General features: G+C 47.8%; 1 protein-coding gene across 1 annotated transcript in view; it reads left to right on the top strand.

Moving 5' to 3' along the window:
* The first annotated feature begins 8401 nt into the window (after positions 1 to 8401).
* Positions 8402 to 9621, top strand: part of Ubl3 (ubiquitin like 3) — a 49547-nt gene continuing 48327 nt past the window's right edge. The window contains exon 1 of the mRNA XM_059248858.1: positions 8402 to 8439. The gene's annotated coding sequence lies outside the window, so the exon portion shown is untranslated. The remainder of the gene's footprint in view (positions 8440 to 9621) is intronic.

Raw genomic sequence — 9621 nt, 5'->3', positions numbered from 1 at the left:
ATGCTCAGGAAAAGGAAGATGGACAGCAAGGTGGAGAGAGAGGCTTGGGACAGTGTGGGATGCTTTGGTTTGCAATGTGTTGGCTTTGGGATTGCAGCCAGACAACCCCATAAAAGGTCTAGTAGGAAGTCAGGGTGTCTGGCTGGAGCCCAGGGAAGCAGGCTATGCCTGAGTCGTGAAATCAGACGATGTCAGTGAGATGTTGGCAGCTGGTGAAGCAGAGGAAGGAAGGGAGGGAGGGAGAAAGGGAGAGAGGGAGGGGATGAACAAGAACCTACCATTAGCCACGTGGGTGGAGACCATCAGCAGCCAAGGGTCAGGTATAGCCCAGATAGTAATGAAAGTGAAGGAGAAGGAACAGAGAAGTGGTTCAAGCCCAGAAAAGGGGGTCCGCATTTAAACCACGTGCCAGTCTTAAAAAGATAACCATCGTGATGATTCAACATTTATCTCTCCTGCACTGTGCTAAATGCCTTCCAAACCACTTCCTGTGACCCCACAGCAGCCCTATAAAACAGAGTCTATTGTTGGCCACATTTCACAGCCTAGATGCTCACATTTCACCTAGATTCGGTAAATGTGTCCATGGTGCCAGTGAGTGGTAAAGCTGGAATCCATTCTGACTCCAGAGCTAATTCACAGGTGAGGGAGTGGCCCATGATGTCAAGAACTCAGGGCAGTGATCCAGGGTGACAAAATGTTAAAGACGTCCTTGGTATTTGGCAGTTGAACATCTTAGCTCACGAGCTGGAGTGAAGTGTGCAGGATGTGAGAAGTCAGCTGCTCCCTGAAGTGGGCAGGGCCCCAAAGCATGGCTCTGACCTTGGCTGCTGCACTGTTCCCAGGGACACCGTGCATGTGGATTCCAGGGTGACCCCTCCTACATGCTGCCATGCAGCAGCTTTGAGTTCCAGCAGAACGCAAGACACTTCTTTGCAAGTGGGTCCAGAATCACCGCAAGACGCCCAAAGCCTCAGGTGCTCAAGTACCTGTATAAAATTCCACAGTAGTGCCTGGCCAGCTACACACATCTTCCCATGTGCTTTAAGTCACCCGTCATTCATTTATAATACCTAACATGGTACGCATATCGGGAACCACGACAAGAGAAAAAAGTGTGCAGCTATTCAGTGCACATGCAGCTTTGCATTCCTTTTCAAATATTCTCAAGGCATAGTTGGCTGGCTCCGTGAATGTGGAAGCCTTGGCTATGGAGGGTGGCTGATGTTCAGGGAAGGAACGAGAGTGGAGGAGAGCATCCAGAAACAAGTCAGCCTGGTTTCTTTAAAAAAGACAATTGCAACGCGTTCCCGTTCTAAGGAGGAGTCCCCTGGCTTATGTGGGGTAGAGCCAGCTTGCCCGCTTTTCTAGCGTCTTTATCAGTGGCGTTCCTTTCTCTTCTACCGTTTCCTCGGTGGAACTATGCATCCTCCAGACAACTCTCAGTGGAAGAGCCATGAGAGAAGGCAAGCAGGCCGCTGTAAGAGAGGACGGCGGGTTTGTTGGGTCAAGTTTCTGAAGACAGAGCAGCTACCTAAAGTGGGTAGAGGGGGAGACTGAAGGGAAGAGGGAGAGGCTCCCTGTGAACTACTGGAAGGGCGGATGCCGACAGCTAAGCCTATGCTCCAAACTCGTACAGTCCCTGACTCGACCCCCTCCCCTGTGACGGGGGGCACCCACGGGGCTTTCGGTTGGAGTGTACGTTTCCAGCTTTGTTTGCTTTGCTGCTTCAGCCCTTGAGGTAACCTCCTCACAACGCATTCCCATGGCTGTCTATAAGGAAAGGCAGACAGCCTGGGGAGAACCGTGCTGAACCTGAAGGAGTAGGTTAAACACAGAGTGAGGGGCCAGCTCGGCTGAGATCTCAGCTCATGTGAAAACCGGCACCTTGCTTCATTCAGACGATTCCAACAGTAACTTATTGAAGGCTTATGACATGCTAGAAAGTGTCCTAAGCTTTCCGTTGTCATGCTTTTCAGAAAATATTTAATTTTATTTTATGTATAAGAGTGTTTTGCCTACATATATGTGTACTGTGTGCATGCAGTGCCTACTGAGGCCAGAAGAGGGCTTCGGGTCCTCTGGGATTGGTGTCCAGGTGGTTGCTGTGCCACCCCGTGGGTGCTGGGAATCGAGCTTGGATCCTCTGAAAAAGCAGCAGGACTCAGTCTCTGAGCCATCTCTCCAGCCCCAAATTCACGTGTTTTTAGGAAATGGTCCAAATATATACTTTTCTATTTTAATTTTATTATTTCTTTTTAAAAACATTGATTGATGAGAAAACAAGTAAGTTACCCAGCTTCTCCATCTAGTAAATGTCAATCCTGTTTTGCAAGGTGGGCCTGCACTCTTAGTCAGTATATTCTCTCTCTCTCTCTCTCTCTCTCTCTCTCTCTCTCTCTCTCTCTCTCTCTCTCAAGTTCATTTCAGGTCCTTTCTTCTCTGTGGCATCAAGTCAAAGGTTGACATCCTGATCAATTAATCATCTCGGAATCTTGCAAAAAAGATGAGCATGTAATCTGATAGGCAGGCTCCTGGCAGCCAGACCAGATGCCAAGTGAGAGGGTGATCAGCTCTTTATAGCATGGCCCTGGGAGCCGGTGAGGATTGGTTCTTACCTAAAGTTTCTGTCAGTGTGCTGCAGAAGGTGCATGCTAACTGGATTATTCAGTTTAGGAGACATGGTCATGAAATCCACACACGTGGGCCCTTGCCCAACAAGGCCTGACTCAAGAACTGAGTCAGCCACGCCAGAGAGGCCACTCTTCGGCTACAGCCATCTTCCATGTCATGACCTCTTGTCAGTGGTAAACCTTCAAGAATAAGCTGGAGGTTTGGAGAAACATATCATTGATTCTCAATGAAGCTCTTTTAAATGTCAATGATAATTTCAGTAGCTTTACTTACTTATGTATTTATTTGAGCTCAAACTGGCCTCAAACTTGTAACCCTCTTATTTTAGTTTCCCAAGAACTGGGATTATGGAAGGATATTGCTACACTTAGAACTTGGTGTCCCCTTGGTGACTGCAAAAGAGCAAAATTTGAACATGCAGAATAATGATGGATGATAATTCTATTAATAAAAAAAATAATAAAGCACTCACAAAACTACATACCATGACTAGGCTAGAGTTTATTGGGGCACAGAGAAACACGATTATAACCTCAGTGTTAAGGAGAATTTGCTCGCCTACACTGAGGGGAATATATTGCTTACACAGAGTTGGAAAATGTTTTGAATAGAATTTTACTACTTTTGCTGGGCGGTGGTGGTGCACGCTTTTAATCCCAGCACTAGGGAGGCAGAGGCAGGCGGATCTCTGTGAGTTTGAGGCCAGTCTGGTCTACAGAGCGAGATCCAGGAAAGGCGCAAAGCTACACAGAGAAACCCTGTCTCGAAAAAAACAAAAAAACAAAAAAAAAATTTTACTACTTTTGGCATTAACATTTTTTCATGAAATAGCCTTATAATTGTGGGATGATTGCTTATGACAATGTGAACCAGGAATAACGATCATTGTGTCTTCTGATACTAATTTGGTAGTGAATTCTATACTTGAGGGCGTATTTGTCATGATTTCATATAAAGCTATGGAATAACTCAACAAATCCATAAGGCCCACCACAGGAGTCCTTCTGTCTTTGTTTCTCGGAACATCTTAGAGGCAACACATTCTCAGGTGCCTTAAAACTTACCGAAAAAATGTGGCTGCTTCTCCAGAAGTCTTCATTTCCTCATTTGTTAAAAAGAAACAAACTGGAGATGATGTCATTGCTAAGCTTCCTTCCCATCAACAACTGCTGTTTGAGTGACCCCATAGCATAGACAAAAGTGGGGTCACGTCAGGAAGAAGTGCATCGTGGGACATTGGCATAGGACAAAACGTAAGCAACCCTTCTCTGGTGTCCCTGGGTTCTTGGGCCACCCAGTTTAAACCAAGATGTACTTGTAAAGGTAGCTGTGGCCGTACCTCAGTGGTCCGAGGAGAAGCATGTCCCGCTGCTCTTTGCTTTCCCCTCCTCACTGTATCTGACTACAAGACGTTGACTTCTCCCTGACACGAACCAAGTCCCTGTCCCAAGATGTTCCCCACCCTCCTTTACTGAGGGTCCAGTAAAAGATACAGACGGGGTGAAAATGAAAACACATCGTCATGAGGGTGTGGACACCCCTGTAGGAACAAGGTGGGCACTGGAAAGCATAAGGGAGACAAGGCCGAGACCCCTTGAGGTGTGTGGCATTTGGGCATGAGGAGGACAGGTGATCAGATGGGCTGGTCAGGAGAGGATGCCTGTCCTTACCCCAGTGGCCGCTGGGCGTTGGGGTTGCATGGGGGGGGGTAGGAAAGGCTGGAGGAAGGAGGCAAATCAGGAGGGACGGTGACTCAGGTGAGCTGCCTGGGGTTAGTCTCTGAGAGGAATGGGAGACATCGAAGGATTTGGAGTCAGGTGGGCACAGTCCTGATAAGCTGGGTTTTCATACTAGTGTGGAAAGAGGCTTCCACACTCATAGAGAATCTTTCATCTCTAGGTCCTAGGTCATTGCATAAGCATGAGGTGATTTTACAGTTGAATATCTGAAGTGACTCTTACGCTGGCTTGAGTCAATGAGGAGACTTGAGAACGTCAGGTATGACGAGAGACCTCTTTGGTCCCAAGTACTCTTCACTGGAAAATCTTGGTCTGTGCCTAGGTTCTGGGCACCTGTAGACTGGATCACCTTGAGCAGACTCAGATAGAGGTGGTCTAGACCTCTGAACCCCGTGGTATATGGCATGTCCACTGGGTCCCCTCACCCCCAGGTACTGAGAAAGCCTTTCTCTGCCTCTTGTGGCATTGACCTACCATCTGATCATTTTATAAAAGACAATGAACAGCATAGTGAGGTGACCACGTGAAGAAATACCTCACAGAAGGACATGGGTTTTCCCCCTTAATTTTCTGTTTGTTTTATTTGTGTGTGCAAGCACATGTATGTGGAAGCCACGGGGCAACATCAGGGGCTTTCCTTAATCACTCTCCACATTTTTTCAAATTTAATTTGTGTGTGTGTCTGTGTGTTGTGAGTGTATATGTGTGTGCATCTGTGTCTGTATATGTGTGATGTAAAGTGTATGAGTGTGTACGTGTGTGTGCCCATGTGTGACTAGAGAGTTTGTGTTCATGTATGTGATAGGAAGAGTGTGTGCATGTGTCTTTGTGTGTATGTGAGCATCTGTGATGTGAGAGTGTATGAGTGTATATGCATATTCTTGTGATTTTGGTGCCCCCATGCCCTGGCCTGTGTGTGGCAATCAGATCTTCCCCAGCCAGTGTTTATCTTTCCACTTGTTTTAGATCAACAGTTCTCAACCTGTGGATTGTGACCCTTTTGGGGGTCGAATGACCTTTTCACAGGGGTCACCTAAGGCCATCAGGAAACAGATATTAACAAGTCATAATGGTAACAAAATTACAGTGATGAAATAGCAATGAAAATAATTTTATGGTTGGGGGTCACCACAACATGAGGGACTGTATTAAAGGGTTGCAGCATCAGGAAGGTTGAGAACCACTGTCCTAGATGATCTGATCTGTTCCAGTTTGTATAACCCAGGCTAGCTGGCTAATGAGCTCCCAAGCTTCTACTGAGTCTCCTACAGACCCTTAAATGACCATATTTGGCTTTTCCACAGGTTCTGAGGATCTGAACTCAGGTCCTCGGGCTTTGTGGGAAATGCTTTTCTGCACTGAGCCACCTCCTTATCCCTCTACCTTAGCTTTTGAGATGCAATCTGAGTCCAGTGGTCATTCACTGGCTGCAGAGGCAGGCTAAGGGGTCTGTCTGTCTTCCTCCCCTGCCCCAGGGTTCCATGAGCACTTGGCTTTTTTACATGAGTGTTGGTGGTCTAACTCGGGCCCCATGAATGCTTTCCTGACTGACCCGTCTCAATATAAGTCAAGTCCTTCTTTAGATACAGGTGGTTATCTGGGTCTGATGGGCATGTCCAGAAGGGTTCTAGCTAGGCCTTTGTCTTAGAACAAGGAAGTAACCAGAGAGATAAACTGATGGTAGCAGAAGCTGGGGTGGATCCTTAGGACCGTGGCAAAGGATGAATCAGGCCAGAGCAGAGACATTTAGAAACACGGCAGCTGCTCTGTACAATGGGTTAGAGCTTCTCTGTCACACAGCAGAGGCTTTGGGGGCCGTTTGCACAGTGCAGGCTTTTCCATGCACGCTCTGTTCACCTAGCTCTATGTATTGCTTCATGCATCACATGTCTAGTTAGTGATCTTATATCTCCACCCAGGGGTGTGCAGCTTGGTGTACCATGAGCCACAGGTCACCTTCAGACAACCCTGGAGTGTCTCTGTGACTGTACCAGTGGCTCCTGCCGTTTCTAGTCTGCCTTGGCTGGCAGGTTTTTCTCCTATGCTAATTTCGCAGCCTGCTCGGAAGGCCTTCCAGACCTCATCCTCCACCCTACTCTCCAGCCTCACTTTCATCCAGTTTCCTTGGGAAAACAAAGCATGACTCTGAGATGAGAATTGCTTCAGACCCTTCCCATGGCAGCTAGGGCGGACTTTGTGGAAACTGCTTTATGGAGATATGACTTCTATATTGTTAAATCCAGCCGGTTCTCAATAGTGAGAGGGTCTGTCCATGGATATGCATACAGTGACGTATAGCTTACCCTTAAAAAAGAAGGGAAAATTTTCACAGGCTACAACATGGATGAACCTTGAAGCTATTATGCCAAAGGAAAGAGGTCGTTCACAAGAATACCAATGCTCTTTCCCTTCCCATGAGGTACTGAACAGAGGGGAAAACAGTTGTCTAAACAGAGAGTAGGGAGTGGGAGAGAGGAGTTACTGTTTAATGAGCACAAAGATGAAGAGAGATGAGTGGAGGGGCAGTGAGGATGATTCCTCCACAAGTGAATGGACTTCACGTCACGACTAAAAAGGTGACGATGGTCGCTTTTATTTATGTGTATTTTTCTGATATTAAAAACTAACTTCAAAGCCATCCTGGCCTACAGAGCAAGATCCAGGACAGCCAGGGTTACACAGAGAAACACTGTTTCAACAAAACAAAAGAAAACAGAACAAAAACCTTAGAGGGCTAGAGAGATATCTCAGTGGTTAAGAATACTGGCTGCTCAAGCGTGCAAGCTCACATGCACACGCACATACACACAAGTAAAATTTAAAAGCTTTAAAAAGAACTTCTAAAGTGCCCAATTCAGTAGTTTCTAGAATGTTCACAGTTTTGCAAATTTTTTGCTTTGTTTTGTTTGAGACAGGGTCTTGTTATGCAACCCTAATTGCCCTGGTGTTAATGTGCAGCCCAGTCTGGCCTCTAACTCAGGGCAATCCTCTCCCCTCGGCCTCTGAAGTGCTGGGATTACAGGTGTCTGTCACCATACCCAGCTGTGACCATTGCCATAACCTCCTTTTCTAACATTTTCTTCATCCCCGTGTCCCTCCAGAAAACCCTTTCACCTCTACAAACTGGAGGGAGCTATTTTTGACAGGCCTCCACGGTGTCATCAGAGACTCAGAAGGGCCCTTGGAGATTTAGATGAGGCTCCCCGGAAGAGGTTTGGAGAGGCGTAGCAGATCAGCAAAGGCCACACAACTCGTTTGTGGCAGAGTTAGCTCTTTGATTTCTTGGGAGGTTAGCTTTTCCGTATCAAAAAATGCTGTGTCACTCACTTCCTCCCGAGTGATGCTGACAAGAGCACATGGACAGTGTTAGATGTTCCCAGGCTCCTCTCCGCAGCCTCTCCCTCCACTCTCCAGAGCCTGGGAGCCAACAGCGGAAAAGTCTGTATGTGTTCCGCAATGCTCCTTCACGCCTTAATTATGTCTGAGAAGGGTTCCAACGAGTTTTGTTGATAATAATATCTCAGCCTGTCTTATCAGAAATGCAACCAGGCTCAGTGAGTTCACTTTTGAAAGTCGTGGCCTTTTACAGCAGGGGCAGTGGCGAACAGTATCTTATAGCAGAAATGCCAAGGGCGTGGGCTCAAAGTCGGGGTCATTTCATCCCTGGAGCGAGGCTGGGGGACAGCTGGCTTCCTCCTGCCACGGTCCGCCTCTTGCCTTTTAACAGCACTCAGGTCTGGCAGAGCCATGGTCAAGGAAACTACAGGGAACATAGGTATGGTGTGGGGAATTACCATCGGGGAGTGTCTTTAAATGGTAATCCAGTATTCCTCCAGAATCTGTTGGCGGATTGAAGGTTTTCAATGGTCGGGTTGATGGTGGAGAAGGGTCCCACGGTTATTAAACACAGAGAAAGAGAGACCACGTTAGCAGAGGCTGTGGCAAATGGCGGAATCCACAGATGCTGAAACAGCGAGAGTATGGAAGCCTCACTGGGTCTGTATTCCTGTGATGACGGCCCCTAGGAGTGCATGGAATTTCTTCAGCCAGGCCACTCAAGTGACAGGTAGGTACTCTCAAGTGTCCCGTGAGTTCCCATCGCATGAGGAAAAACCTGACTGAGGAGATGGTTATGGGGGATGACACAGGCTTCTAGACAATGAGCTCCCTGCGGACAGGCACTATACAGCTCATGTTTGAACTCTCAGTGGCCAGAGAGTGCTTGCTTGCTACGTGTGTCTGCTGAGAGAGAGAATGAGTAGCCACAGTTCACGTCAGGAGATGTGTTGTTATTTACAAGATGACTGATGGGCGCCATGCATGAACTCATCTTCAGCCAACACTCAGCCCTGGAAGGTAGGTAAGGCTGCTTCGCAGGTGAGGTCACACAGTAGGTGGGAGAGGTGGTATCATGTCGAGACTGCCCTCCCCAAAGGCCTGAGATGTGAATAAGGCTCAACTGGATACCTGTGGTTTCTGCATTCTAATCCCGGATCGGTCCGTGGTAGACATATTTTTCACCTAAATCTTCCAACATCAGCACTGTATTATGCCGATTAAATTGTCATAAGACGATTACATCACCGGGCCAGACAGGGGCTAGGCCGGCAAGTGGGTGAATCCACATGCGGTCTCCGTTACAGATCTAGCATGATAGCGCTGTTGTGCCTAATGCAGTTTCTAGTCCTTTCGATGAAGTAGCTTGTAGCTTTATGGCCCCGGGTCTTCAGGAAATGTGTTCAAACATTGCCTCTGCTTCATGAGAGCCTTGTTTCTGTTGAACTTCCACGGCCTTATCGGAAATCAATGATTGCTTCAGATCTTCCAACTGTCATGTGGAGGAGACCTAAAGATGAACTCACTCACAATGGTTTGAGATTGCAGAATGTGGAGAACTTGCAATCATTGAAACGCGTGCTCCTGCACCAAGGTGTGTGCCCCATTTTAACTGTGTCTACGTCGTGCGCGAGGGAATCTCTCCATGCAAATTGTTTTCCTCCAACAATCCGCACGATCACAGCATTTCAGGACAATGGTAGGGGCTAACTCCTGGGCAGAGAGCGGCCAAGCTGAGGCGAAACAAGGGAGCTATCCTATCCTAGCAACTGTTGCTATGCGGGGGCGTGGCATCGATGCCAGCGAGGACGCCCTCGCGACCCCGTCCCCTCACCGGCACGAACTACATTTCCCATGATGCTCGGAGAGGGCTCCGTTGTGACGGAGGGAACCAGCGCGCACGGGGGCGGGG

The sequence above is a fragment of the Peromyscus eremicus genome, chromosome 23 (assembly GCF_949786415.1).
Source record: "Peromyscus eremicus chromosome 23, PerEre_H2_v1, whole genome shotgun sequence".
NCBI classification, from domain to species: domain Eukaryota; kingdom Metazoa; phylum Chordata; class Mammalia; order Rodentia; family Cricetidae; genus Peromyscus; species Peromyscus eremicus.
This window is presented reverse-complemented; position numbering and strand designations above follow the sequence as displayed.